Source organism: Apium graveolens, chromosome 4 (genome assembly GCF_009905375.1).
Source record: "Apium graveolens cultivar Ventura chromosome 4, ASM990537v1, whole genome shotgun sequence".
NCBI lineage: Eukaryota > Viridiplantae > Streptophyta > Magnoliopsida > Apiales > Apiaceae > Apium > Apium graveolens.
The window spans coordinates 241240825-241247968 of NC_133650.1; the positions used below are offsets into that span (position 1 = coordinate 241240825).

The 7144-nt window shown below is 42.6% G+C and overlaps 1 non-coding gene across 1 annotated transcript; it reads left to right on the forward strand.

The window, feature by feature from the left end:
- The first annotated feature begins 6707 nt into the window (after positions 1-6707).
- Positions 6708-6814, forward strand: LOC141722408 (small nucleolar RNA R71). The gene has a single exon (XR_012575428.1). It is a non-coding gene; the product is annotated as a small nucleolar RNA R71 (small nucleolar RNA).
- The last annotated feature ends 330 nt before the right edge of the window (positions 6815-7144 follow it).

Below are 7144 nucleotides of genomic sequence, written 5' to 3' on the forward strand. Positions count from 1 at the left end.
CGACTGATCATCGTAAGTGGTCTTCCTGGCGCGGCAAACTCCCGTAATGAGTTCATCATCCAATTGGATATTTCTGCAACACTACCCAGAGCACTTCGATAGAAAGGCTACGGTTGGGCGATTGTTGAGTGTTGGCAGGGTCAAGTTTTCAAAATGATGTTTGCATCAAATGAAGTATCTCGTAACTTCATTTTATTTTGATGATATTTTAAAGATTTAATCTATTCAAATCTGGTCCTGTAGTCTCATCTATGTGATGAACTTTGGAAACTAATTATAACTTGAATGGTGGTAGTTCAAGTAGTATTTGGAAAAGATATAAGTATATTGGAGTATCTTGTAACTTCATCTTTTAAACTTATATCTAGTAAATGATTATCTTATGCATGACAAAGATTTTCAGAAAAACGTTGAGACAAGGTTAGATATATGAGATCACCGTGCAACGATATTTTTATACAGTTATACACTGGAACTCTGTGTGTATTATGCATGGAAGAGGACTTCCAATATTTTGAAAAGTATATATGTATATATATATACTGAATTTTTTGCGACTTCATCGCATTAAGATATCAACTTGGTTCATTTCTTTTGACCAAGACTTTCATGAGTACTATGAGAAGGCTCATATATTGTTAATCATTATATATATTATTTTGGTGGGCTTGCTGCTCACCCTTGCTTTCTTCTTTCATCACACAACATCAGATAGACAAGATGAACAGGACCAAGCTCCCAATTCGCGAGCGGATAGGGAACGTTCCGCAGTTTCCTATAGGCGTTGATGTCGCTGTAGCTAAGGTAGGAGCTACCAATAGGCTAGGCTTTCAACTTTTGATGTGTTAGATTTATGTATATTTATGAATTGTAATAATGGCAAAGAAATGTAAATTTATTCAGAAAACCCTTTTTAGGTGTATTGGCATATTGGTGGAATAAAACGACCTGTGATTAATTTTTGGATATTCATCTCTGAGACTATAACTTGTGGTGTGTGTGTTTATTGTGGGGTCACAGTACAGAGTAGTTGATTATTTATTAAGATTGGGTGTTATTAAGGGAAATGGAACTTGTGACAACCCGGATCCCCGACCCCGGATTTGGGGGTGTTACAACAGAAAACCCATTCTTCTTGGCCTTCGCGTTCGTATAGAACTCGCGAACCACACTCATCGGCACTGCTTCAGGCGACTCACAAAAAGCTATCCACCCCTTCTCTGCAATCATAGGTAGCAACTCACCATCCCTCCCCGATGGCAAAAACCCTCTCTCCTTCAGAATCGGCTTCCCCAAAAGCCTAGTGTACTCCTCCTCCGCAGCTCTGTCATTCAACCGAGGCCTCACAGTAGTACCCCTCGATGAATCAGCAGTAGGGACTGTGCTGCTGCTATCAATAGTTTGTGCTCTCTTGGGTGCCATTGAATCTTGAATAAAAGTGTTTAAGAACTGAGTATTTGTGTTTGGGAGAGAGTTTGAGTGTAGAAAGTTTGTGGGGATATGTAGGATAGGTGTATGTATATATAGGATGTGAATTAGGTTAAAACTAGATTAGGAGTGGGGTTAAGGGATAAAATGATGGGGTAGTAGGAAAAAATCGTGGGTTTATGGGCTAAAATTGGTTTTTTTTTATTTTTCTGATTTTTTTGATTTTTTTCTCAACTTAAAAAAATTTTCTGGCAGTCGACCCCTGAGCGGTCGCTCAGCAAAGCTGAGCGGGCGCTCAGCTTGCTGAACGGTCGCTCAGCAGAGCTGAGCGGTCGCTCAGCAGAGCTGAGCGGTCGCTCAGCAGAGCTGAGCGGGCGCACAGGGGGTCACTGGAAAAAAAAATTCCGTCCCGTTTTTCTGATTTTTTTTGTGTTTTTGGATAGGTTATTAACTTCTAAGGGTTTCTGTAACAACAAATCATGGGTTGCCTCCCACACAGCGCTTCTTTTTCAGTCATTAGCTTGACGTTGCGTACCTTTCTCAAGTAGTCAATAAAATGGCACTAACCACTTCTCGGTTTGCCATGTCCCCATAGTAGTGCTTCAAACGCTGACCATTAACCTTGAATGCTTGGTCCGGATCATTCCTCAAAAATTTCCACCGCTCTATGTGGAAACACAGTTTTGACAATAAAAGGTCCAGACCACCTTGATTTCAACTTCCCAGGAAAAAGTCGGAGACGAGAGTTGAATAAGAGAACTTGTTGCCCCGACACGAATAACTTAGGATGTAGCTTCCTATCGTGCCACCTCTTCACATTTTCCTTGTACATTTTGTTTTTCTCGTACGCTTGAATTCGGAATTCATCAAGTTCATTAAGCTGAAGCATTCTCTTCTTACCAGCTGCATCTAAATCCAGGTTCAACTTTTTCAACGCCCAGTAGGCCTTATGCTCAAGCTCCGCGGGTAAATGACATCCATTACCATACACCAGCTGAAACGGGGACATACCAAGTGGAGTTTTGTATGCTGTTCTGTAAGCCCAAACAGCTTCATCGAGCTTTAAAGACCAATCCTTCCTTGACGGACAAACAACCTTCTATAGAATGTGCTTGATCTCTCTGTTAGACACTTCCGCTTGACCATTTATTTGCGAATGATAGGCAGTAGCAACTCGATGATTCACATTATAATGTTGCATCATAGAAGTGAACTTACGGTTGCAGAAATGCGACCCTTCATCACTTATGATTACCCTGAGGTGTTCCAAACCTTGTGAAAATCTGCTTATGAAGAAAATTCAGCACTGCCTTTGCATCATTTGTCGGTAGAGCTTTGACTTCTACCCATTTTGAGACATAATCGACTGCCAGCAAGATGTACTGATTATTGCAGGATGAGACAAAAGGCCCCATGAAATCGATTCCCCAAACATCAAAGACCTCGACTTCAAGCATCACATTTAACGGCATCTCATCCTTTCTCGTCAAATTTCCCACTCTTTGGCAACGATCACACCTTAAAACAAACTGATGAGCATCCTTAAACAAAGTAGGCCAGAAAAAACCTGCTTGCAGAATACGAGCTGCCATCTTCTCACCACCATAGTGCCCACCATAAACTGTGGAGTGGCAGTCTCGTAATATCCCCTCCGTCTCACAGAACGGAATACATCTCCTGATGATCTGGTCAGCTCCCTGTCTAAACAAATATGGTTCATCCCACATATACCACTTCACCTCATGCAGAAACTTCTTCTTTTGAGCTGAGGTCAAATTAGGAGGCATTATATTGCTGACAAGATAGTTTACAATATCTGCAAACCATGGCTCTTCCTCCTGAACTGCGAACAACTGCTCATCCGGAAAAGATTCGTTGATCAATGTCTTATCTTGTGAAGTAGACTCGGGATTCTCTAACCTAGAGAGATGGTCAGCTACTTGATTCTCAGTACCTTTTTGATCCTTGATCTCTAACTCAAATTCTTGAAGTAAGAGCACCCAACGAATGAGTCTCGGCTTCGAATCCTTCTTGGAGACCAAATAGCGAATGGCCACATGATCAGTGAATACTATCACTTTTGTCCCAAGCAGATAAGATCGAAATTTCTCGAAACCAAAGACTATAGCCAAGAGCTCCTTCTCAGTACTGGTGTAGTTCATTTGGGCCCCATTTAAGGTCTTACTCGCATAGTAGACCACATGAAAGAGATTCTTCTTGCGCTGCCCAAGAACTGCACCTACCGCATAATCACTTGCATCACACATCATCTCAAACGGCTTCTGTCCAATCTGGTGCTTGTAATAACTGGTGCAGTGATCAAACTCTTCTTGAGAGTCTCGAATGCCGACAAACAATCATCATCAAATTTGAAAGGCACAACTTTCTCAAGCAAGTTGCACAATGGCTTAGATATTTTTGAAAAGTCCTTGATGAACCGCCGATAAAAACCAGCATGACCAAGAAAACTACGGATTCCTTTCACAGAAATAGGTGGTGAAAGATTTTCAATGACTCCCACCTTGGCCTTGTCCACCTCCAGACCCTTGCTAGAGACCTTATGCCCAAGAATAATGCCTTCACGCACCATAAAATGACATTTCTCCCAATTGAGCACCCAATTAGTTTCCACGCACCTTTTGAGTACGGCACGAAGATTATTCAAACATTCATCATACGAATTTCCAAAGACGGAGAAGTCGTCCATGAACACCTCGACATTATTTCCAATCATGTCAGAGAATATCGCCATCATACATCTCTGAAAAGTGGCCGGTGCGCCACATAACCCAAACGAAACTCTGCGAAAAGCGAACGTGCCAAATGGACATGTGAAGGTGGTCTTTTCCTGATCCTCTGGTGCAATACAAATCTGATTATACCCTGAATAGCCATCCAGAAGACAATAATACTCATGACCAGCCAACCTGTCAAGCATCTGATCAATGAATGGGAGAGGGAAGTGATCCTTCCTCGTGGCTTTGTTCAACTTTCGATAATCCATGCATACTCTCCATCCTGTAACTGTTCGAGTGGGGATGAGCTCGTTCTTCTCATTTGCTACCACAATAATACCTCCTTTCTTAGGCACACATTGTACGGGGCTCACCCAAGAACTGTCAGAAATAGGATAAATGATGCCTGCATCCAGCCATTTCAGAATTTCTTTCTTCACCACCTCCTTTATGATAGGATTAAGTCTGCGCTGCTGCTCAATAGATGGCTTACTACCTTCCTCTAGCAGAATTTTATGCATACAATATGAAGGGCTGATTCCCTTGATGTCTGCTATGGTCCATCCAATAGCTGATTTGAATTCTCTCAAAATCCTTAAGAGCTTGTCTTCCTCACTTCCTGAAAGGTCAGATGCACTAATAACAGGTAAAGTAGATGCATCACCTAAAAAAGCATACTCAAGTATTCAGGTAATGGCTTGAGCTCCAAGGTAGGTGCTTCCTCTATTGATGGTTTGAGCTTTCCTTCAGCATTCTTGAGGTCAGAAGTACCAAGAGATTCAAAGGGCATGTCCAGCTTTCGCTTCCAGGGAGAAGCATTCAGATATTGTAATTGCTCGTTGCCATCTTCATCATCATTGTCAAAATCCCCCACTAAGGCCTTTTCCAATGCATCAGACAGTAGCATGTGATCGAGTTCTGAAGTAACCGCAGAATCAATCCCATCCACTTTTAAGCACTCCTCGTCTTCTGTAGGGAATTTCATTGCCTTGAACACGTTGAAGGTCACATCGTGATCTTGTACCCGCATAGTAAGTTCACCTTTCTGCATATCTATCAAGGTAGGGCCAGTAGCCAAGAAAGGTCTTCCCAAGATTATGGGAATCTTCTTATCTTCCTCGAAATCCAGAATAACAAAATCTGCAGGAAAGAAGAGCTTATCCACCTTGACTAGCACATCCTCCACTATGCCCCTTGGGTAAGTAATAGAACGATCAGCCAATTGTAGAGACATGTAGGTGGGTTTTGGATCAGGCAAATCCAACTTTTTAAAGATCGACAATGGCATCAGATTGATGCTTGCTCCCAAATCACAAAGGCACTTGTCAAAAGTCAACTTGCCAATGGTGCAAGGAATGGTGAAGCTACCTGGATCTTTAAGCTTTGGAGGTAACTTTTGCTGCAGAATAGCGCTGCATTCTTCCGTTAGAGCAACGGTCTCAAGGTCATCCAGTTTCACCTTCCTTGAAAGAATACTCTTCATAAACTTCGCATAACTAGGCATTTGCTCCAGAGCCTCAGCGAAAGGTATATTGATGTGAAGTTTCTTGAACACCTCCAGAAACTTACCGAACTATTTATCCAGCTTTTGCTGCTACAATCTCTTAGGGAAAGGTGGTGGAGGATAGAGTTGTTTCTCCCCTGTATTACCTTCAGGCAGAGTGTGTTCAACAGTAGTCTTCCTTGGTTCCGCCGCTTTCTCCTTTTGCTTAGCTTCTTCATCTCTAACTTCAGCTTCTCCTTCTTTTGCCTTTTCAGCATTCATAACTTTCCCAGACCTTAAGGTAATAGCCTTGACTTTCTCTTTAGCTTCCTTCATGCCTGGTACTTCCGTGTCACTGGGAAGTGTGTCAGGTTGACGATTGAGCACTGCATTGGCTATTTGACCGATTTGATTTTCCAAGGTCTTGATAGAAACCGCCCGACTCTTGCATAACAGCTTAAGTTCCTCAAAATCAGCACTAGTAGGTGCAGTTGCACTTCCCTGTTGAGGATATGATTGCCTTTAAGCATACTGCTGTGGTTGCTAGAATCCAGGTGGATTAAACTGTTTACTCACACCTTGCTGATATGGTGGCTGAATAGCATTCTGATTATTACCCCAGCTGAAATTTGGATGATTTCTGTTGTTAGGATGATAAGTAGTTGGCACAGGCTGCTGTTGTCAGCTGATAATTATTCACATATTGAACAGATTCGTTAACAAGAGAACAATGATATGTAGCATGAGAACCTGCACAAAGCTCGCAGACCATAGCTATTTGATTAACTCCATATGTAGCTAGAGAATCAACCTTCATCGACAGCGCCTGGAGCTACGCTGCAATAGCGGTGGCTGCATCGACTTCCAGAATACCTGCTACCTTCCCAGGCATCATCCTCTGAGTTGGGTTTTGATGCTCATTTGCAGCCATAGTTTCGATCAGATTATAAGCCTCAGTATAGCTTTTGGCCCACAAGGCGCCTCCAGCTGCTGCATCGAGCATGGGCCGAGATTGGGCCCCCAAACCATTATAGAAACCAGTGATCACCATCCAATCGGGCATTCCATGATGTGGACACTTTCTCAACATTTCCTTGTAGCGTTCCCAAGCTTCGCACATAAATTCTGTAGGTTGCTGCGCAAACTGAGTAAGAGCACTCCTCATAGCAGCAGTCTTTGCCATCGGATAAAACTTTACCAGAAACTTTTGCGCAAGATCTTGCCAAGTAGTGATGGACCCAGCTGGTTCAGAATGTAACCAGTCCTTAGCTTTGTCCCTCAGTGAGAATGGGAAAAGCCTCAGCTTGATAGCCTCATCAGTCACGCCATTATACTTGAAAGTGCTGCAGATCTCGATAAAATTCCTTATATGCATGTTGGGGTCTTCAGTCGCAGCTCCTCCAAAAGAAACAGAATTCTGCACCATCTGAATAGTGCCCGGCTTGATTTCAAAGGTGTTAGCTTGAATAGCCGGATGAAGAATGCTTGACTGAATGTC